The sequence below is a fragment of the Pan paniscus genome, chromosome 13 (assembly GCF_029289425.2).
Source record: "Pan paniscus chromosome 13, NHGRI_mPanPan1-v2.0_pri, whole genome shotgun sequence".
NCBI lineage: Eukaryota > Metazoa > Chordata > Mammalia > Primates > Hominidae > Pan > Pan paniscus.
The window spans coordinates 79,476,476-79,500,452 of NC_073262.2; the positions used below are offsets into that span (position 1 = coordinate 79,476,476).

The 23,977-nt window shown below is 40.5% G+C and overlaps 2 long non-coding RNA genes across 4 annotated transcripts in view; one reads left to right on the forward strand and one right to left on the reverse strand.

Moving 5' to 3' along the window:
• The window catches only part of LOC134728732 (uncharacterized), a 186,201-nt gene extending 173,545 nt beyond the window's left edge, over positions 1 to 12,656 (forward strand). For all 3 annotated transcript variants that reach the window (XR_010109499.1, XR_010109501.1, XR_010109500.1), the window contains 2 exons: positions 6,375 to 6,700; positions 7,682 to 12,656. This is a non-coding gene — a long non-coding RNA (uncharacterized LOC134728732). The remainder of the gene's footprint in view (positions 1 to 6,374; positions 6,701 to 7,681) is intronic.
• LOC134728734 (uncharacterized) overlaps positions 1 to 23,977 on the reverse strand; it is a 44,472-nt gene that overhangs the window by 18,426 nt on the left and 2,069 nt on the right. Inside the window, exon 2 of the long non-coding RNA XR_010109504.1 lies at positions 1,138 to 1,259. This is a non-coding gene — a long non-coding RNA (uncharacterized LOC134728734). The remainder of the gene's footprint in view (positions 1 to 1,137; positions 1,260 to 23,977) is intronic.

Genomic DNA, 23,977 nt, shown 5'->3' on the forward strand with positions numbered 1-23,977 from the left:
ACAACACCAAAATAGAGACTAGAAAATGTGGCACATATACACCATGGAATACTATGCAGCCATAAAAAAGGATGAGTTCATGTCCTTTGCAGGGACATGGATGAAGCTGGAAACCATCATTCTCAGCAAACTAACACAAGAACAGAAAACCAAACACCGCATGTTCTCACTCATAAGTGGGAGTTGAACAATGAGAACACATGGACACAGGGAGGGGAACATCACACACTGGGGCCTGTCAGGGAGTAGGGGGGTAGGGGAGGGATAGCATTAGGAGGAATACCTAATGTAGATGATGGGTTGATGGGTGCAGCAAACCACCATGGCACATGTATGCCTATGTAACAAACCTGCACATTCTGCACATGTATCACAGAACTTAAAGTATAATTAAAAAAATAGAGAATAATATAGGAAATTCACTGATTTAGCAGAAACCTGTGGCGCATACACTGGCTCAGAAAACATAGTTGTTGTTGTTCTTCCTCCTCCCCCTCCTCCTTCTCATCTTCTAGAGATTGTGTGCACACTCCAACAAATGAAAACAAAGACCTTAATAAGAAATTTTCCTTATTGGTAATATGACAATTCTGAGTAGGAAAGGAAAAAAAACCCATAATGGCACATTTCTATGATACTCTTTTGCACACTGATTCTTTCTGCCATGGATACAAATCCTGCATTAAGTGACTATCAGTCTTGCTGAACCTTCACTCAAAATACCTTCTGAAAAACTGTCTTTTCTTATGGTCCTTCTTGTAGTTAGAAATTATGTCTTCTAAAGAAATTCAAGAAGCAATTCAAAGCAATTTTTTCATTTACTGTTTACAAGGATTGGGTTGGGTCACTCCAGAATATAATCTTTTTTTGTCAGCTCTATAGCCTAGGTAAAGTATTTCTTTTCTCTCCAAGTGCATGTCATTGAAAAATTTACCACGAGATTCCTAAAACCGGGGTCTTATGCTACAGTGCACTCCTAGAGTGCAAACAAAGGTAATGATTTAGAAAATCTCTCGGTGATGTGGATGAGAATGAGTGTTAGAGCAATCCCTAGGCAGCAGAAAAAGACTCCAGTGCTTACATAGTCCTAGTGTGCACACATGGCTTCTGCTATAATTCTTTTTTGTTAAAACTTACCTGGCTTTGCGCACGACCTCAAATGTGGTGAATTCTAGATAACACCTAATATTTATTCATGCCATTGTCAAGAGCATCTTTGCAGTTCTTGCCAAGGTCTGTCGTCGAATATGTTTATCCAGCTGCATGGCAAAAACATAATACACAGTCATCATTTTACTCGGTCACCTACTCAATATTTTCTTCTATGATTAAATTAACTCATAAATATCACACTTTTAATGCGAGAGAGCCATGGTTCATCCAGCCAGTTGAATAGTTGTTTGTCCATTATCTAATGTTGCCGGGCACTCAGTCATTTCATTATGGAGTTTGAAATAATGAAAATCATTGCATTTACTTAACATGCACAATAAACAGACCAGGATCCTTCCAAGAGCTCCTTTATTATGCAGTGCAAGGCCATAGAGGAAATTTTGTAAGAAGCACAAAGAACTGTGGGGGCTGTGTTGGAAATGATTTCGGTGTATACAAGCAAATCTGCTCTAATTGTCTAAAGCCAAGGACAGAAATGCTGGCTCAATTTGCAGCTGGCACAATTTCTGGCTCAAGCAAGTAGAGTTGCAAATAAATACACAGATCTTGATCTTGCTTATACCCGATTCACTACCAGCTGTGCCCATGACCCCTCTAGGCTATTTCTATGTACTATGGCATTTTTGAGACCCCTTCCTCTAAATATCCAAACGCAGTCTGGTTTTTTAAAGCAACCTACGGCAGGTCTTACACATTCATCTCCATAGTATAAAGATTGAAGCTTGAGGACAAGAATCTGCCTTTGCCCTCCAATGCCAGCCCTAGTGACAATAGCATAATATGCATCCACATGGTTACCCAGCCCTAGAGACAAGAGACATATTCCATAGGATCATAGTGAAATCACCTTCTGAATGGAGTATTTATAGCTGGCACTGCCCGGCAGTTATCTTGTCTAGAATTATATCCAAATTTTGCTCAATCATTCTGGGAATAGCCTTGGTTAGCAATTGCTCATAATGTCAATGCTTTTGGAAACTTTTTACTGTCATTTTATTGTTTTTATTTCAAAAATAAAACTTAAAGGAGCTTGAAAAGTAGATTTTTAGATGATCACACACAGGCCTGATTTCAGTAGTTTCAGTTCTGTGCGTTTTACTTTATGTGCACCCACTGAAATTAGCCAAAATTAATCCATATTTGAACAAAAACTATGGATACAAATGAGCCCTAACTTCCGAGACTACTCAGTGAAGTACACTAGCTGAAGCGTTTGGAATGCATTGGCCCTGGGAGGCGAGGAAGTTATAGCAAACAACATATGGGCTCTAAAATCTGGAACTATCCAAGACAGAACAAGAAAGCTATTTTCACTTTCCTTGTTCCATTTTTTTCCTCCAGAAGATGAATGATTTCTAATCACATTTTACTCTCATCTTTAGAGCTGGATCCTGAAAGAACCAGGTTGGTTTAAAACGGCTAGTGAGTTTGCAGCCCTGTCTTATGATTACCTCATGCATTTGTGTCATCTGCTTTCCTTGTTGTGTGAAAACACACTGAGGAAATGTGTAAGTCCACTGAATTGTTCCAACTCTTTTATTCACCTTTCAGCATGCTAGTTCCTTCCCTTGGCATTGATATCATGCATTTGTCAAAGATAGACTGTCACTTTAGGGCCTCTATTATGTGCAAGAATTGGCAGCAAATTTTACCACTGGGATTTGCTTATATCCTCTGTATGTTATTGTACTTCTTTGGCATTCAGTAAATTCCGTGCACCCACTTCTTTGATGTGCATTCCAGCCCCTAAATGTGGAAACAATGACTAAAATTTTGGATCAAAGCATCCCATAGATGGCAAGCAACACAGCTTTCTGATAATTCACTAGAACAGAGAGCATCTCCCCTCCCCCACTAAATCTAGGCCAATAGTCCTTCAAGAACAGCTCTGGCTTCCCCAGAGCTGCAAGGGCATGTGAGGAAGTTGAAGAAAACGACTCCAGGGTTTTAGTAAAAGGAAAGAAACTAAACTGGATAGCTCTTTGGAAGCTCCTGGCCATTTCTAACTATAGGGAAAGCAAACCATTGTTCAAATTCCTTCACCACATTATTTTTCCTGGTCCTGCTCTAACTAGCACTTGAACTGGGCCAGCCTTTTTTCAGCTTGGAAAAAGACCTATTTTCTCTATCACGTCAGCCTCACAAAATGGCCCAGATTTTTTTTTTAAATGAATCTTTAAAAGGAGAGTTAAAAGGTCCATGAATTGAGGATTTTTTTTTTACTAATTGAAAAATCACAGAACTACCAAAATCTGAACTGGTAACTTTTGCAAACTGGAATTAGCTGTCTGGAACACACTTTCAATGTTTGCTCTTGCTTTACTCCTGGAATGCCTCTGCAAATAATTACTTGATTCAATTTACTTCACAGGTCAACTTTGACTCATAAAAGTAGTAAAGCAGGTAACCTCCCAGGGATGCTGGGAAGACAGATGAGCAAATAGATATAAAATTGTTGTAAGTAATTAGCAGGGGTTGGGGGTATTTTATAAATAGAGCTTATTTTATGGTTATGTTTTCACTTCACACCATTTAGTATCCAAAATGTGCTCATTATAATTAATACACAATGTTGAGAACTATTATAGAAGTACCATATTCCTTTTAAATATAGTGAATAAAATAATTGTGTTTGAGGAATCTCATCCTGTGTAAATTAGAATTCCCAGTAAAGTGGCATAATTGAAAATTGGGCTGACTGCATGGAATGGGGAAAAGAGTCATTTTAGCACGATAGTGCACGTTCCATCAAAAGGTAGTGCACCAAGGTGGCGACTGACAGCTCTTAAAATAAGTTTCAGATTCTCTCTCTAGATAGGAAGTTTTTAACTGCCTGATATATGCAATAGTGACATCCAGTGGTTGTAGAGATAATTACAAGTGTATCTCATTTTAAAATATAAAATGTTTTATATTATAATCAAATATTCTGTGTTGTCCAATATTGTCTATATTTTTTATTTGGCAATATGCAAGTCAATAATTCAAACTATATACCAAGTAAAGCAAAATGCACTCTGTTTATCTACTAAGCAAATTCCTAAGTCCTATTATTATCTTCTTGTCTTTTAATTTTACTAAAATTACAGTAAGTCTACTCTCCAAGGGTCTCTCTGGCCCTCCTAAGCACACCTGGATGTTTTTACAGGCATAAATGAGATGGTGTGCGTACTACACACACAGCAAAAGTGGGAACTGCATTTTACCAGTAAATACTGGAGAAAAGGCATCTGTGATCCTGAACATGTTCATTGCTGCAGAATTGCTCTAAGAAGTTCATTAAGATGTTTTCTAAGTCATTGAAGAGAAATAAGGATTCAGAAAGAAGAAAGGAAAATAAAATGAAAGAAAGGGAAAAGGAGGGAAAAAGGAAGGAAAGGAGGAAGAAGGGAGGGAGGGAAGGAAAGAAGGAAGGGAGGAAGAAAAAAGGAAGAAGGGAGGGAAAGGAAGGAGAGAAGAAAGATGACTATACATTGATCTTTATTAAGGTTTGACAATGGAGATATTAGCCTCCAAAAGAAATTTTTGTTTGTTGTTTTTTTTTCGATGGAGTCTTGCTGTGTCACCAGGCTGGAGTGCGTGGAGTGCAGTGGCATGATCTCAGCTCATTGCAACCTCTGCCTTGTGGGTTCAAGGGATTCGCCTGCCTCAGCCTCACAAGTAGCTGGGACTAGACACCCAGCTAATTCTTTTGTATTTTTAGTAGAGACGGGTTTCACCATGTTGGCCAGGATGGTCTCGATCTCTTGACCTCATGATCTGCCCGCTATGGCCTCCCAAAGTGCTGGGATTACAGGTGTGAGCCACCGCACCTGGCCAAGAAATTATTGTTTTAAAATGCACTTCAACTGCCAGGAAATTAACTAAGGCAAAGATAAAATTTTTTCACTTAAAAAAAAATCCTCCTGGCACACCTGTAGTCCCAGCTACTCAGGAAGCTGAGGCAGGAGGATCAACCACTTGAGCCCAGAACTTCAAGGCTGCAGTGAGATGTGATCACTCCACTGCACTCCAGCATGGACAACAGAGTGAAACCCTTTCTCAAAAAATAAAAATAAAACATTGAAAACAACTGCTACTACCACAAAGTACCTAGAACAGAACCACTTACAGGAACATGCTTCAAAAGCATCTCTCTCCTCCATGATGAGGAGGAAATTTAACAGAAGCCTGTGATGTCATATTGGCTTGTATGTCAATGCTGAGCACACCAGGTGACAGCGCACCAACTTCCCAGAAGCCACGCTAGATAGACTGTCATCTGTGTCAGGCTGTTCCTCAACCTTAGAATCCCTAGCTGTTGGAGGTTTTCTTCCCTCAATCACCTGCCTTTTTGAAGCTGGAAACCATCATTCTCAGCAAACTAACACAGGACCAGAAAATCAAGAACCACATGTTCTCACTCATAAGTGGGAGTTGAACAATGAGAACACATGGACACAGGGAGGGGAACATCACACACCGGGTCCTGTTGGGGGAATGGGAGGCTAGGAGAGGGATAGCATTAGGAGAAATACCTAATGTAGGTGATAGGTTGATGGGTGCAACAAACCACCATGGCACGTGTATACCTGTGTAACAAAACCACACATTCTGCACATGTACCCCAGAACTTAAAGTTAAATAAATAAATAAATAAATATTCTCAGAATGGGAAGAACTTAGAGGCACCCTCTTCCATTTCTTGCTTGCTGAAGGAGAAGAAAAAATCAAACAAAACAAAACAATTAAAACATCAACTCCAATAGAAGGTACTAAAATCGATATGTAACTCCATAAACACACACACACACACACACAGAAAATGTGTTGGATTGGTAGAGCATGTGTGCATGAGGCCTGTTATTTGCATTAAGCAAAGAGCCCTAGGACAAAGAGAAAGGAATAGCCTCCTTTCACTCTGAGAAATGATTCCCATTTGTGTCAGTGAGAGTTAGGGGAGAGGTGCATTGAGACAGAGCAGGTGAGTCGGCAGCCTTTAACCAGGTTGGTTTGCTTTTACAAGGGCTTTGAACTGCAAGCTGGCTTATGCAGATACTGAAGTCAAAGAATACCGCCCTCCTACACACTGCTCTCAGAGTACCTTCCCTCGGAGATTGCTCTGGCTTCTTGCTTCTCTTAGTCATTTTCACAGCAGGACTTTATTGGGATATATGGAAGATTAGCATGCCCGGGTCTCACCTCTCCCTTTAATTCTGCAGGAGTCTGGCTGGGCTAGCTTTTATCTTGTGCTCCCTGGAACCCTGACTGGATGATTTCTGAAGTCGAGCTGGAGCCCATCTAGAGGGAAGGTGAAACTTCTCCTCAGCATGCAGGGCCTCCTGCACCCACACTGCCACAGCCACCGCATTACCAGCTCCTGCCAGTCTGAGGAGCAAGAGGCTGGCATGAAGAATCAGTTCCATTCTTTCCTCCCTAAATTTAGAAAAAGCCTGTTTTGCAAAGCTTTCTTCAGTGTTTCAAGACAAAAAAAACAAAATTAAGCAGTTGCACAACATGCATACCTTCTCCTGGCCTGCAGCTCCAGGTATAGTTTTACTATGGTATATAATCTAATAATCCATTTAATTTCTTTAGAGAGATGTTATATATACAGGTGGCATTTGGATGGAATCACACGCCACAAACCTGTCTGCTCCTATCCAGGTTCAGAATACAGAAGAAGAATCTGTTTTACAGGCCTTCTAGAATTTTTACATGGTCAGTTGGCTGGTTTTTGTATTCTGGAACATATGAGAGCATCTGCAGGGAAAAATATATATAAATCCTATAAAATGGTGGCAGGATTTCTGATTTACTGATAGTGCTGGTTTGAATTTTCACAAAAATATTTAGCTACAGGACCATGTATTAGGCGTATTCTTAAAGGTAAATAACTGCAGCCAATAAAAGTTCGGCCTATAAAGGGTCCCATCTTCTACTAGTTTTCTGCACCGAGAATTACTACCAGTATAATCATGGCTCCCTGCACACTAATATTTCCTCTGATACAGTATGATCAATGTTGTGGAAAAACATTTATTATATTTCTTCTAGCTACTTAAAGGCATTACTGAATTATGGGCATCACAAAACGAATCCACTGTGCATTTTTTCTTTATGTGACGTTTTTACAATCTTCATTTTCTGCTTTGCAGCCACTGAGCTATAGAGATCCACACTTCGTCCCTCTTACAACTGCCACTGGGGCCACCCTCTCCTTTCTGCTTTATTACGTCTGAAATGCACTTCATATGATAACATTCCTTTTCATTCTGTACTGGACTCTCATTTGAAAGGAAGAAGTTATGAAAGAAATTAAACAATCAGTGTTGTTAATAACAGTTCTTAATCTCCTTACTTAACAAAGGTTATGAAGTTTAGACTGAGAAAAGGACAAGGGGAGGAGATGGTATTTTACAGATCATTCCAGAAGAGATGATGAACTCTGAATGGGTGTGGGTTTTTCAGTTTTGACATTTAACGATTTTATTAACATCTTTGCTTCTTATGCACCTTAAATCCACAGGATATGCAGCTGGGAGCGAGTGTCCAGCCAACAGCCCGTGTCTCAGGCCCTGCCAGGGGATGAATCAATTAGCAAGAGAAGCAATGATGCAAATGCTCCGGGGTCACTTGGGATGCTGTTTGCCTTTTTGATAGAGAAAGCACACCATAAATAACATCACACCTCAGGAAATCATTCCAGGAGGCCCCGATGCCGGCCGGGCTGCCGGCCGGGCTGCTGCCGGGGACGGAAGGAATCGTTTGCTCATTGTGTGTATTTCCCCCAGCTCAGTCAATGGGAGATTTGTAGTAAAATCAAAGTATTTAAAAGGAGGACAGTACGTGGTAACAGAGGCATGTTTAGTAATTTTTTTAGTACCAGAACCTGTGATTTATGACCCAGAGTTACAGCCAACTTTATTACAAAAATGACTTCACCCATAATAACCTTATTCAGGGCCCTCTGATGAATGATGTAGTATCCAACAGCATTATAATCTAGCAAATATTCAAACACAATTCCCGCCTCCGCCTCATTTCCAACCAACCCCTCAGAAGCAGGCTTCCCCCTTTAACTGCTGGGAGAAGTGGGGTCCTGGGTAAGGCTTTGTGCTCTGTCTGTGGGAGTTTGCCTGGATCAGGCATTTATACTAAGCCAGGACAGAAAGCGACCTCCTGGGGTCTCAGTCATATCTTGTCCAACCTTGTCCCCTGAGGAGTAATGAGCAGAAGACACCCACTCACCCTTCATTTCCTCTCTGTGCTGAAACTTATTTCCTCCCTGCATTCCCCCACTCCTCCAGAGCTCAGATCCCCACCACCTGAAAGGAGCTCCAGTAAGCTCCCTGACATTTTTAATTGCCATGGTAACTGAGGGCTGCACTAAAACCGCCAGGGCTGGGTGTCCAAGCAGGGTCCCCTGGGCGTACCGGGATCTAGAAACTAGCCCTCTATCTTATTAAACTCCGGTGTCAGTTCCTAGCAATTGTTTTAAATTTACACCCTCAGAGTGGCTTAGTGGGATTACATGTCCATTTGCATTAAAACAGGTTTCTGTCATTAAACTGCCATACAATAAGCTTCCTTGGGACAAATTAATGAGCTCTAAATATCATCAAGTAGAAGTTCACTTCAAGACAGGCAACAAGGAGGGAGGTCGGAAGGAAGTGGCTGCTCAGAATCTCATGGCCCAGGAGAACGATAAGTGCCAACTAAAGAAGGGTCTTGTCCTGTTTCTTCACTGCATGATAAGTGGTCCTGATTTAGAGCCGACTGGGGAGATTTGGCAATATTCTCCCTGTTCGCCAAAATCCTATAGCTCATCTTCTATGCCCTCTTCCAAATATGACTTTACCCTTGACTTTGCTGAAATTTGCTGATGAAACACTGGCTTCTTGTCTCAGTGACAATGTCTCAGCCTCATTTTCTTTGTCCTGTAGTTTCTCTGTCCTTGAGGAACTTGCGTGCATCCACGTGGCCTGGGAACAACACGCACACAACGCAGCACCATGTGTAGCTTGAACAAGTGCTCCCTAACTTTGTTAGTTCCCACACACTTTGCTAAAATGCATGTATGATTGCTACTGAACTGTCTGGGTCCTCAGACCTTATCAGGACCCTGGAACACGAGTCCTGATCAGGAGCACCTTTCATGGTCATCAGGAGCAGAATAGGAACAGGAAACAGTTTAGCTTCTAAGACTGAATTTGTCCTGCTCACAAGAATCACCAGAGCTTGTCCTCACAAATATATATGTGTGTCTAAGTAGAAATTTTTCATTAACACCAAATAAACCCCCAAACCTTCCCTTATGTAAAGGAAATAAGACTGGCTGCTAGACAGACTTCTTGATCCACAGAGGCTGTGATCTCATTTCTGTGTAGCCTTAACAGGGGACAGTAATGTATGATTGAGACACTGCTATATTTAGGAATGACAAGATGAGCATTATTAATAGCTTAATTGACATTAAGGCAATTACCCCTACCCTTATTACAGTTTGTAGAATTACACAGAAAATATTGGCTGGGGCCTTTTTTTCCCTAGAGCTACCCAAGGATACAGCATTTTATTTCATGCCAGATCCCAGCTTTGACATTAGATACTTAGCCATAGAATGATTCCAGTAAATCATTATAAATGCATTATAATAAAGATGTTATGAGCTATCAGATATTAACCCCCAACCCCTAAAGAGAGATAAATAGTCCAGTTGCATGATTCCCACTTTTGTTTCATAAGAAATAAGCTTTTGCAAAGAGCAACTGACTAATGAATTATAAAATGGTGTGTTGAGCTCAGATAATTAAACAATGCATTTTAGCGTCTAGTGCAGGATGAACACTAAATCATACACAAATAAAAAAGGTAAAAATCTGAGCCCCACGCCTAACTCCTATTTTTGAATAACATTAATGTTGGTCTACAGTCCAAAAATGCTTCAACTATTTTCTTATCTGATTAGAGAGGCATATCAAGTATAAGATCAAGGCACAGTAGGCAAACTAAACCAACAGTCAGAACAAAAACTGTGAAGGTGCTAATTTCAGATAAGCCCACAAGGTTATTTTAATGGAGATTTTACATGGAGATTGCTTTTTCCCCCAAAGTGTTAATGGGACAAAAGTCTAGAAGGACCTGGAAGTTTTCAGGTTTCCTTATACTTTATATTTTCTCTGAACTCATAATAAAGCATATTAGTGGGAATGGGATCTATGCTATTGGTGGTGGTCTTAGCCTTATAGTGTTGGAAAGACGAATACACATCCTAAAATCTTCTCTAGGTTGTGGAGGTGCAGGGATGAGGAGGGGTTGGTTTGGGTTTCAACCATTATCCTCCCCAGGTGGTGGTATCCTGCCCAGCAGGGCTTCATTTAGTGGTCAACCATGGAACACCATGACATTTTCACCAGTGGCCCCCAGACAGGGCTGGTTTGCCATTGGCTGCCATTTCCTGGCATGTCGTAGATTTGCTGCGTGATTTGAAGCTGTGCTTCAGCACATCCTGAATGTGTTTTTTAGTCTTTCAGTATCTCAAAGACATGGTGTCCGCCTCAAGGTAGTCTCCTATTTCTTCGTCAAATAGCACATCATTAAGGACTGTGTGGCCAAAATTACAGATGGTCTTGGACTCTGTATGGGCAATGACCATCTGTGCTGGTAATCGAGGCTTCCCTGGAACACCTGGGAACATACCACACAGCCAGTCCTCTCCTGTGCTCCAGTCAAGCTGAACCACACAGCCCGATACTCCCTCCACTTCCCTAGCTCCATGTGTTAGCCACTGCAGGTTAATTGATCTAAGGCTTATTTTCTTCAAATATAAAATGAAGATAATAATGCCTACCCAGAGGGTCATGTGAACATTAAATGAGATCAATTATGTAAAGATCTATCTATGCAGTGCCTTTCACAGAGTATGCCCACAAATAAATGTTACCTGTTTCATTTTAGTTATCTATGTTTAGCTATCTTTGTGTTTTTTTCTATCCTGCTGCTTCTCGCTCCACTATACTCTTACATCCTAATTCTCTCTCTCTCTCATACACACATACTTTGCTGTGTCTAGCACAGTGCTTTGCTTGTGGCGCACACTCTACATGCTTGTTACCCTGAACTATTAACAAAAGCAGCTCCTAGTAACAGTTAATGTTTTCTGACCACCTACATGAGCCAGGCACTATGCTAAGTATCATCACTTCCTTTAATTCTCACAAGCTTATGAGACAAATACTGTTTTAATTCTCATCTATCGGAAATTAAAGATTAAAGATGTTCTATAACTTGCCCAAGGTCACACAAGCTCTTAAGTGGATAGTCAAGATCCAAACTCAGAACCGGCCTGGATTTGAAATCTCAGTTCTTAACTATCACTGTGTCAGACTGATTTTGTTAGCTTTTTCCTCCTTTAGACTGGGCCCTATCAAGGGATCAGAGATAAGCATGTACCCACTCTCAGATGAGTGATCCCACGACCTCAAGTTTTGAAGTTCCAGGAAGTCCAGAAGTGTATGCTAACTCTAGTTTATAGCTGTTCAAAAGTCACTTGTCTAAAAACTTCAGGGACATTATGTAAAACCATCCAAAAAACCTTATTGCACACCCCATAAAGTTAATTTCACTTTGCAAGAATGTGTTTGAGGGAGGTGATGCACTTGGCTATGTATTCAGGTTGGTGGCCACAATATGTGGAGCTGTGCTGTCATCCTTGACACTCTGGCTTACTGGCAGCCTCGCTCCAACACACTGTCACAGGCGAGGGATGGCCTCCCAGTCTTGACTCAGAACACTTAAGCTTCCTAATGGCCCAAGTCTCACAAACCACACACCTCCCTTAATTAAAAAAGTAAATTAAAAGGAGTATTTCAACCTAGGGATGAATTATCTTAGTAATTTAAGATTGACATTTTATTGGATAAAAAGACATGTATGAGTTTATTTTAAAATACTGCCTTCATGAACAAGAAACCACAGAAAAGATTATCCTGAGGTTGCAAGGGGTTTGTAGAGCCAGAGACACCCTTGCAAAACAGCCACTGTGAGAGGCCAGTTGCTGCAAATCACAGGTCAGCCACTTCTACACTTGTCCTTCAAGCACATCAGCCGGACATTTGGAGTTTTCTATAGTCTTCATTTCAAACTCGATCATCCTGAGTGTTGTGGTGGACACTACTAGTGTCACAAAGAGTCCAGCACCCTCTCCTTCCAGGTATATAAACGGTGCATTGCTGGGCTCCTTTGCAGTTGGATAGGTCAGGTAATTTGTCTGTTGTGAAGAGTTACTATGTTTCACTTCTAAGCCGAAGCATTTGATTGTCAATGGAATACCCTCCAGCTCTCTCCTTCCCTGCAGAAGTAATCTTGGAAGCATGTGTTGAGATGACAGAGTTCCCAATAGCCTAGATTCCTGAATGACTTAGTGGAGCTGAGTCCTCCACAGGTCCATGTTGGACATGCACAATCAGTGAGAATAAACTTTTGTTGGATTAAGTCACCGATGTTTGGAGACTGTTCATTACCACAACAAAATGCAGCCAAATCCCGACTAATCCAGGAATTAACCTTTTGTTCAGAAAATACAGCCCTTCTAAGTCATAAACCCATATTCTCTTTCCAATAGCTTATTAAATGGTTTATGTATTTTCCATCTTTTTGATATACTCTCAGATGCCTAAAATTACCACAGTGACCTTGGATTGGACAAGGTAGTTGTTTGTCTTTTAGCCATTAATAAATATTGCTACTGTGGAATGAGAGGGAAACAGAAGAAGACAAGGTTGGCCTTTTGAAAATAATATGGCATCATGTAACGATGAAGAAGAGAAAAAATACAGAAAAAAGAGAAAACAAGAGAAAAATGAAAAACAAGTCTATAAGAGAGAAAAGTAGAGAAAAACAAAACAATAGAAATGCTGGACAATTTGTTTCAGATTCACTATAACCAACTGCTTGTTGTTGGGTTCCACTCTAGAAGGCATCTCTCAGGATGCCTTTGACCCTCAGCACCTTTTTGTGTATGTGCCTAGCATACTGAGGTGCTCAATAAATGTTGATTGAAAGGGTAAATAAAGGAATAAATTTCCATTTTATAATCTTGGAAGCATGTATTACTTTACACGGCCTATGACTATGAATGGACATTCCATTGCACATTGAAAGGCAGTACAACAAGTGAGAAGGGAACTAGAAATATATGAGTTTGAATAGCTCTTCATAACCTTTAAACCCGAGTCCTTGCAAAGAGCAACTATGAGGTCAGAGCAATAATTCTTTGTCCTAAAAACAGGACACCACTGATAACTCAGAGCCGTCTGTTGAAGAAAGTGTTTCAAATAAACTGGTTAGCAATGCCCTTGTTTTGTTTGCCTCTGGATGGGAAGAACTAGGAGTGCAATCAGCACCGAGGTGTCTATAGTCTTGATGTGGTAGGAGATGAAAGTAGGGGAACTGAATAATGTATTTTTTCAAAACCTTGAATGGAGCGAGAAATACTGATAAAAAGGAAGAGTTGTGAATCATTCTTCTGCTGATGCCAACTGGGAAGCTCCAGTAGTATATTCCCCTGGTGATGAAGTAATTCACTTTTTCTGAGATTAACATTCTGTAGTAAGGCTGTTCCTCATTCAAGGTTGCTCACAGGTAAAGTTAATAAAAGGCAGAGCCTAAGAATTCAGAAGGAAGTTTGCCTTTCCATGGGGAGAAAGCATGCAATCAGGGTCTCTAGTCTGTGTGCACGCGTGTGTGTGTGTGCGCGTGCGCACTCATATGCACAGCTCAGATGTCCAGGACTTGAGATGAGAATGGAAAGCACCGAATAAGAAGAAAGCTGCCACACAGTAGGCTGAAGGAGGATGACTACAACCTTTAGGCTGAAAAAAAAAAACACTACATGCTGGCATGTATCCTTGTGGATATGTGGAAACACAACAAAAATATTGGTCCATCCTGGCTGCAGTTTTAAAGGAAAGGAAGATCTCCTGGCATCAACATCTCTTGGAGATGAACGCACTATACATGCAAGTTCAAATCTATCATCTTCCACCAGTCAACCCAAGCTACATTCCACTTCCATTTATTATCAAAGGAATAAGCACTTTTGTTTCCCAGGCTTAACTCCTCAAAATCATGAGCTTTTCTTCCCTACCTTTCCCTTCATTCGAACTCTTTCCTTTCAAAATGTTTATTGAATTCATTCTTATCCTCTCCCTGCCTGGGGGGTTTATCTAGCTAGTCTAAATTCTAGATCATTGCCTTTCTATAGGAAATATAAAACACACAAATAATGAAATACCCATAATCCAAGGCAGAAATCATGAGTGTTATAGTAACAATGGCCTCAAGAGCTAGACTGCCCAGGCAGCTCATATTTCATACAATTTTACTATTTTAAATAAAATCAATTTGAAAAAATCATTATGTTGAAGAATAAAAATGTTTAAATATTACCTGATTTTTTTTTCTCATTTCTTTTTTCCCTTTTGACCTTCCTCCTTCCCCATGCAAGAAGCTGGACATGTCTCTGCTATTTAACTCAAGGAAGGAATAAGACAGTATTAAAGAGAAGAATTCTTTCCCTGACTTGCATATTTCCAAAGCTGAGCCCCTCAGGGATATAAAGACTAAAGGTAGAGGCAAAAGATTTGGGAAAAAATAATGTGAATTTAAGGTAGGCTTTACCCTTCTACCTCTTACCAAAGAAAAGATTCCCAGGATTGATGGAAGGGGATATTTGGAAGGAAGCAATGGGAACAGAGATGTTGGTGGGCTTAGGTCCCCAAAAATAAGAACCTGGGTCCTGTCCACCAGTTTTAGATGTGGGAAGGTGGCAAACCCCCCATAGTAGTTTATGGGCATAGAGATAAAGGAAGTAAAGTTTAGTAAATTGGTTCTGGAGGTTGATTTGGCATCATTTGGTAAAATTGAAACATTGGAAAAATTTTTACACATATACATAAAAAGCTTTGTACAAAAATGTTTATTCCAGCATTACTTCTAGTGGAAGAAAGCTTCCCAACAACCTAAATATCCATTAATAGAAGAGGGAATAAATAAAATGTGAAATATGTTGACTGTAGACTATTGTGTAGCAAAAAAATGGTTAAAACAATAGAAGACAGTACAGAAGAATTTAGATCTTAGAATCCAACTGTCTTGAGAGTTAAAGCCTTAAGAGTTAAACTTTAAGTGCCTCATTTTACAGATGAGAAGGAATGGGGGACCTGAAGGCTAAGTGATTTCTTGAAAGCAGGCTGTTGTTTAGACTTCCAACCTGGCCTTTCATCCATGATGTCATTAGATGCCCCAAGCTACCTGGTATAGTTCAGTCTATTCCAGGAAGCAGAACATCATCCCCTCTGATCTCTCTATTAGTCTAGCACAGAAGAACAAAAAGAGGAGGGGAAAGGGGGAAGAAAAAAAAAGGTTGCCCTTGTTCTTGAGGTCACAGTTCAGATGAAGAACAGAATCATAATATGAAACCATAAAAGCCACTTAAGTGACACAGTTCTCTTATTTCCCACATTCACAGCTTAAGAAGTCTTTTGATCATCTCCGGATCTCCATTTTCTTACTAGCAAAACAAGGGGTTCAGCTAGAAAGAACGACCATCAACTCCTTAAGTTCAAACTAGTCTCCTTGTAACGAATCTAACTTTTAGCTATGGAATCTAAGCTGTCTCGATTTCACGGTTGAAATCTACACTCACAAAATATTTCATACACTTTCCCCAAATCTCTTGTCTATACTCTAACAGTTCCTTCTGATTGATTGGTGAAACCTAGAGACCGTATCTGATGCTTCTTTGCCAATATAATGTTTAATTCTCAGCACTCTGATAAACTTGTGGGAAGAATTTTCTGCCTTTGTTTTAAAGATAGGCACTACATTAAAATCTCAATACTAAATGGCAATCCAGGCACTTATTTTTTCAAGACTGAGATCCCAATGTCAGTGAAACGGCTTTGGCTTCATCACTTTGCAAGCCTGAGGTGGGAGTGGACCTCTCCACCTGCCAGCGCTTATCTCTCGGCATGGTCTGATGGGCCGAATGGGAGTGGGAGTCAGGAACTCCACGGTAAGTACTAATTGTGTGACTGACTTGGGGCTGTGACATCAGAGAAAACTGTTCCACTTCAGGCTTCTTGTGCAAAGGAGGAGAAAATTGTAAAGAGAAAATTTCTCTGAAAAGTACATCATGCTCCAGAAGCCAAATATGACAGTCATTAAGGAAGCAAGAGGAGATGGCTTCTTCCCCAGCCATGACGGGATCACTCATGGTATCCCCACCCACGCTGCCAGTGTGTCACAGCTCAGCCACAGAAACACAGCAACTTTCATGCAAATGGCTCAAATTCACTTTTCACATTTAAAGTAACACATTTTGTAATTATTAATGGTTAATTCGTGTGACCACCCATGAGTGAAGGGCATTTCCGTCTCCCACATCTTTAATGGCAAATAATTAATGATGTGTTAGAAATTAACAATAATTAACAGTGCATAAGAACAATGGCAGAAGGTCAGAGACTCTGAAGAAATGCAACGTTTAGCTTCTCGGGCAGAATCTGGCAGTCTCAAGGAGGGAGACTCCAGGCAGAAATGTTTCCCTCAGGTACAAATACACCTCAACTCTTGCTCCAGAACATGGGCCCAAATACAATCACTTTTTAAGACTAAGTATGTTGAAGGAAATAAACAACTACCCAGCACTTCTATTAAGCTTATTAGTTTTGCTAAACAAGCAAAATGGTATAACATATTAAATTTTTAGCTTAGTATTAATGAGCATTGCCTGAAATATAGAACACATTTCTGATTTAGCAATTACATGATCATTTTAGAATGTAGTAGGGTCTAGTGAATTTCTAGAAAGAACTCTGAGTAACATGTAGATATAAATCACTTATAGAAACTGTATGTGTATATCATATTTTTGTGTTTATAGGATCTCTGCAAGTATTATTGCTGTATATAGGCAAGTTTAATAAATTGCCTTAACTTTATCTACATGATAGATAAGTGGCAGATAATATTACTATTGGAGTGTTGAATTTCCCAGCCTTGCTCTATGCACTTTTATCCTATTTTCCAAAACAAAACAAAACAAAAAAAAAACAAAAAAACAAAACAGAAGTCCTTGGGCCAAAGTCTTATATGTCTCAATGTTGAAAATAAAGTCAGAGAAAGTGAGTCAAGCTCAAATACACAAACTGATGATCTAACCAAGGATATCCACCAAGGGTATCCTACTATAGAACAGGCATGAGATATATATATTCTGCTTCCACCCACAAAGTAATTATAATTATAATTACATTACCTGTAATTATAAACATAATTAATTATATTCCTGCAGCGCTTTAGAGCTTACAAAGTGCATTCACATACATTAATTATTTAACCTCATCTGCACCTGGGAGGCAGGCATAGCCGAAAACCCACAGAATAAAACCACCGGCTTCATATTGAACCCAGATCTATTGCTTCCAGGTGGCCACTTCCTTCTTTCCATCTTGTGATTATCCCCTTAAACCAAGCATGTTCTGAAAATGGGGGGAGAATCCATTTTCTAGAAGCAATGATATTTCTAGCTTCTTGGTCAAGCAACTTCCAAACCAGGAAAAGTGACTTTCAGGGAAGGAAGAGCCCAAAATTTGTGGGGAGGAAGCACCAATCACAACTACCTCAAGGCTCTGGTTTGGCTCGGGCGCACAGGAGCAGTTGGTGGGGCCTGAGCCTCACCTCTGTCCACGTTTTCATAGGCAAGAGTAATTCAAAGAATGACAGACTTTTGGAGGTAGAATAGAAACATGTCCTGCACATCTAGGAAGTGTGCCTTGTTGAAAATGCAAAGAGAGCCCAAACTCCACAGCAGCTTATGGAAGGAACGATCATGATGAGACCTTGCAGTTCAGCCCTTGTGCTTTGCAGGTTAGGGGATCAAATGTGCACTCCTCTGCCTGCTTTTCAAGGTTCCACACCCCCCTTCTCAAAACCCCCATATCATATTGGATATGCGGCACACAGCTTTCTAGCCCCATTTCCCATTGCACCTTAATATCCTAACCAGTCACCCTCGCACAACCGTGCAGCTCTCTGTTCCTGTTCCCATTCCTGGGCTCCTCATGTGCAGGCTCTTGCCTGCTGTTAGTGGATTCAAATCCCACCCAGCCTTCAAGGCCCAGCCCAAGGCCCACCTCCTTCCACCAGACATAAGAGAAAGTAGATTTTGGCCCTTCTAGGGAAGAACTTACAGTCTTCTCAGAGAAGAGATTTATATTCAAGCAGCCATAGAAGTTGGAAGGTGTTCAATGAGTAGCCCTAAAACGGAGCTACTTAAGTATGGACCAGCAGATCAGTATCACCTGGGAACTCATTAGTAATGCAAATTTTGGGGTCCTGCCCTGGACTTACTGAATTAGGATCTGCAGGATCGGCTAAGGAGTCATTGGTTTAACAAGCCCTCCAGGTGAATCTGATGAATGCTAAAGTTGGAGAGCCCCTGCCTTAAAAGAAGTGAATTTGTGGGAAGTCAAAGGAGTAATTGACTTCCAGGGAAGTCTTCTAGAAGAAATTGGCATTTGAGGTTTGGCCCTTTAAGACCGTTAAGATTCAGACACCTGGAGAGGAGTGGCAGGCATCCCAAGAGTAAAGACAATGTGAGCAGAGACCCAAATCCAGAAAGGCACAGGGGGTCTGGAAACAGCAAGGACTTCCATGTGGCCAGTGTCCAGGATGGCTGGAGAGGAGTTGCTGGCAGTCAAGTTTCAAATAATAACAACAACAACTTGTATTGATCCCCTATGGTGTGCCATGAAGATTTCTAGATGCTTTATTTACAAGAATTCCTTTATTCTATTCCCATAACCCTATTAAAGAGAAAGTGTTATTAGATGATCCCCATTTAAAGATCAAGAAACTGGCAGGGCGCTGTGGCTCATGCCTGTAATCCCAGCACTTTGGGAGGCTGAGGCAGGCGGATCACTTGAGGCCAGGAGTTTGAAACCAGCTTGGCCAACATGGAGAAACCCTGTCTCTACTAAAAATACACAATTTAGCCGGGCATGTTGATGTGCACCTGTGATCTCAGCTACTCAGGAGACTGAGGAAAGAGAATCGCTTGAACCTGGGAGGTGGAGGTTGCAGTGAGCCGAGATAGCGCCACTGCACTCCAGCCTGGGTGTCAGAGCGAGACTCCATCTCAAAAAAGGAAACAAAAAAAGAAGATGAAGAAACCGAGGCTTAGAGAAAGTAACTAAACTGTCCAAATCACACAATTTGGGTTTGAATTTTCACAGCAACAAGGATATAAGTTGAGCTTTGAGCTTGGCAGCTGCAAGCTTACAGCTTGACTTTAGGGCAATTTGGGAGCCATCTAGGGGTGGTTGACAGGCAAAACAGACGGTTGGCAAGGAGACCAGTGCGGCAGCCATAACCCAGAAGAGAGATAATGAGAGTGAGGATTACAATTAGGGACAGGGGCATGAAAAGGAAGGGGCAGATTCCAGATAGTGCAGGGTCAGAGGAGCAGGACTTGACCAGCGATAAAATGGAAGGGACAAAGGAGAGGCTGGGGTCAAAAGTCTCCTGGGAGCTTAGTCTGGGAGGAAGCTGGAGTCATTAACTGAAGCAGAGAACAACAATAATGACAACAAATAGATCATCCTCTTCTTCATATTGGATTTTATTTATCACACACTTATATACCAGGTACTGTTCTAAGAGCTTTACATAGATCAGATCATTTAACTTTTACAACAGCCTCCAGAGGTAGTTACTATTATTCTTCCCATCTTACGGTTCAGAAAACTGAGGCACAGAGAATATAAATAACTTGCCCAGGACCATATAGTATAGCCTTCCTCGTCTACTCTTGCTGTAAAATGGCACTGGCATCTTGTCAGGGATTGGAATTCCTCAAAATGATTTAATTATGTTTCTTCCAAACTTGGAAACAAACAGAACTGTAGCCAAGTAAAGCAACAGGTTAATGAATCCAGTAGTTCTCAATCTTCCCCATGCACTAGTATCACCTGTGGTGCTTTACAAACTTACCAGTGCGGGGATCCCACATCCAGAGATCAGGATTGTGTTGGTCTAGGCTGATGCAGCATTTGTTGGTTTGCTTGTTTATTGTTTAAAGCTCCCCAGGTGTTTAATGTACACATAGCACTGAGTCTACTGAATAAATCAATTGACAAGCAAGCATTTATTGCTTACCTACTAGGTGGTAAGTGCTGTGCTCCATGCAGTGGTAGATTCCAAAGGTGATCAAGATACACCCCAGCCCTCAGAATTGATATCTTCCAGGATTTGCATAAGGCTAAGGAAAAAGAAGCAATTTGGGAGCAGAGCAGAGGTGGTGAATTTAGCTAGTGACCCAGAATTAATCCTTGGAGCTTGCTAGGAGAAATAGAGAGTACTGGAGAAGAACAGTGTTTACACTAAATAAAACAGATAAAGAAACCTCCAGAGGTTGCTGGGTAAAATTATCCCTTCACTTTGGAGGTCAACTGGTGTAGACCAATTTGTCATCCTCTGTCTCCTTTCTATGCAATAGGAACTCTGAATGGCCTGTGTATCCAGGCACAGATCAGGCCCTGGCGCCAAACCACCAATGGCAAGGCATATCTTTTTTTGGGCCAATGGGGAAAAAAGGAAAACATTTCAGCTGCTGCTAAGTCCCAGTGTCTTTATTTGAACTTCCCTGGAACAGGCAAGTTAGTGATATTTATGGCTTACAAGAATTTCCATCTTTAAGTTTATCTTCTTGTTAAAAATCAGCCATCCCTCTACCCAAAACAACTGAAGACAATAAATCAAAGCTTAAATAAGAATCAAAGACTTATCTCTCCATGTAGGAATCCCTATAGTTGCTAACATACTATATTTTACTATCAGGCATCATAAGAGGTTAAGTGATTGGGAGGCAGGGACGAGCTTCCCTTCAACTGGGTATGCAGAAGCCATGGAAATGAGACCAGACGTTGTCCAAACTAAGGGAGGAAGAGCTGGGCTAGCATTTTCCAATGAATTCCAGCACCTCATGCCACACTTACCTCTCCCAAATGACGCACACTGTGCTGTTGTTATTCTTAACTGATTCTGCCAATTGATGACTACACTCTCCAATCTGGTTCCTTTCCCTTTTGCAGAAACAGTGGTGTCAAAACAAGCCTGTCTCATTTCTGAATACTGAACGGATGTACCATTCTATCACTGTCAGCGAGGGAATGACAGCGGAGTTTGGCAGCAGCCTTAAGCCAGTGCCATAAGCTGCTGATATTGTAGCAAAATGTAAAAGAGGTACTATTTGGTGCCCACTGGCCTGCTCTGTGCTCTTGTTGTCCACACCTGTGTTCAAGTGCAGTGTTAGTGACAGGCCCAGACAGTGGCCATTCTACCCTAACACCCAAGTTGTTCCCATGGCCCACCTACCACGCATTGCACGAGTTGGGGGTGACATTTACTTACTGCTCAAAAGCAGCCTTTTTTCGCAGATACAGTAGAAGGGGCCCATGGAAGTAGGCCTTTTACTACCAAATATGTTTACTGATCAAGTTACCACATTGTCCAAAAATTTTCTTTTCTGAAGAATTTCTGAACATATTTTTTCTGAAAAATCTTGATCAGTGTTTTCTTTTGGAAAAACGTGGGAGGACTGCTCACTCCCTCAGAACTTCTCTTTTAAAATGCAGTTAATCTTTGGAATTTAAGTTGTACATCTTAATGCACTCTTATTATTTATTCCCCATCACACAGAAAGTTTTCCAGGAGTAATAACATATATACAGAGACTATAGAATTTAAAACATACAAATCATGGTCATGGAAATGCTTTGTTCTCAAATGCAATCCCATATGGGCAGATAGGGTCCTAATCTCCCTAGTAGTGAAAATGGCTACCCGGCAAAGACAGGGAATCAACCTAAATGCCCATAAATGACAGATTGGATAAAGAAAATGTGGTACATACATACCATGGAATACTGTGCAGCCATAAAAAAGAACAAGATCATGTCTTTTATGGGAACATGGATGGAGCTAGAGGCTATCATCCTTAGCAAACTAATGCAGGAACAGAAAACCAAATACTACATCTTCTCACTTATCAGTGAGAGCTAAATGATGAGAACTTATGAACACAAAGAAGGAAACAACAGACACTGGGGTCTACTTGAGGGTGGAGAGTGGGAGGAGGGAGAGGAGCAGAAAAAATAACTATTGGGTACTGGGCTTAATATCTGGGTGATGAAATAATCTGTACAACAAACCCCTATGACACTAGTTTCCCTATAAAACAAACCTGCACAAGTACCCCCAAACCTAAAATAAAAATTAAAAAATGAAAATTAAAAAAATAAAGTTGTAAAATCCAGAAAAGAAAAAAAGAAAATGCTGCCTTCCTAAGAGTGCTTTTGTTTTCCATGGGGAAGGCCGGGGAAAGGAGACAGGAGGAAAACAGGCTGTCATCAGCAAAAGTCTCCTCCAGAGGAAGCAAAGCCTGACCTCAGGATTTCTTCCTGTCATAAGGGGGGTGCATATTGCTTTTGTCCTCCATGGTTCAAAGAGAAATCTATCTTATTCTTTTCCTCTGAAAAAAATTTTCTCCCACTCCCTCCTCCTTTTCTTGAAAAATTTAAGAGATACAGAAAAGTTAAACTCTCACATTCATACTTCCCAGAGTTAACAACTGTTAACATCTGGTCATATTTTCCTCCAGTTTTTTTTTTTTTTAAGAAATAATGTGTTTCAGATTCCAAACCTAATCCCCTCTAACCAGCCTACTCTTCTATACCCAAGAGAAGCCACTTTCATGAGCAGATGTGGGTCCTTCCAATCCATTAAAATATAGACATTGTATACAATCAGGTATGCCACAATAAATAGCATTGCTTTCTGTATGTGCAGTGTTTCATTATTTACATAAGTGGCATCATTCTTGATAGTTACTGCAACTTGCTTTTTGTTTCTTCTTAACATAGGGTGTTTGGTGATCTATCCATATTGAGCTATGTAGATCTAGTTCTTCCCCTTTCTTGTGTATATATCACATTTCCAATCCACTATTGATGAATGATTAGGTTCTTTCCAGTTTCTTACTATTTTCTACAATGGTGCAATAAACATTCTTATACTTGTTTCTTTGTATAAACATCTAAGTATTTATGTAGAAAATATACACAGTAGTGGAATCCATGGGGCTAGGATATATTTCTAGTTTGCTTAAGTGCTGCCAAAAGACTCCCTAGTGACTGTTACGCGCCAACATAAGATGATGGAACCATTTCCCCCACATGCTGGCCAAAGCTTGATGTTCTTGGACACTAAATTCATTTCCAATTTGATGGTTAAACAACAATGCCTAAGTATTGGTTTTATTTCTCATTTCCATGCCTATTAATAAGTGTAACTACCTTTTGCAGGTTTATTGGCATAACAATTTTCTTTCATCACATCCTTTGCTTATTTTTCTGTTAGATTATTTGTATTTTTATTACCAGTTTGTAAAGGTTCTACCTGTATCCTGGGTAGTAACCTTCTGCATATTATATACACTGAAAATGTCTTCTTTTCTTATTTTTGAATTGGAAATATATGCATATGATACGAACTTAAAGAGTTACAAAAGTGCACAGTGAAAAGTTCCTCTTTCACATCTACTCCTCTTCCCCCATTCAGTTTCCCTTCTTAGACAAAAACCAGTGCTGTAGTACACCCTTCCAAAGAGTTCTACACATATACAAAAAATAGTCTATATGTTCCTCTACAGTTTTTTAAATAAATTTAAAAGATTCATTCTGCATATTGCTTTTTTCAC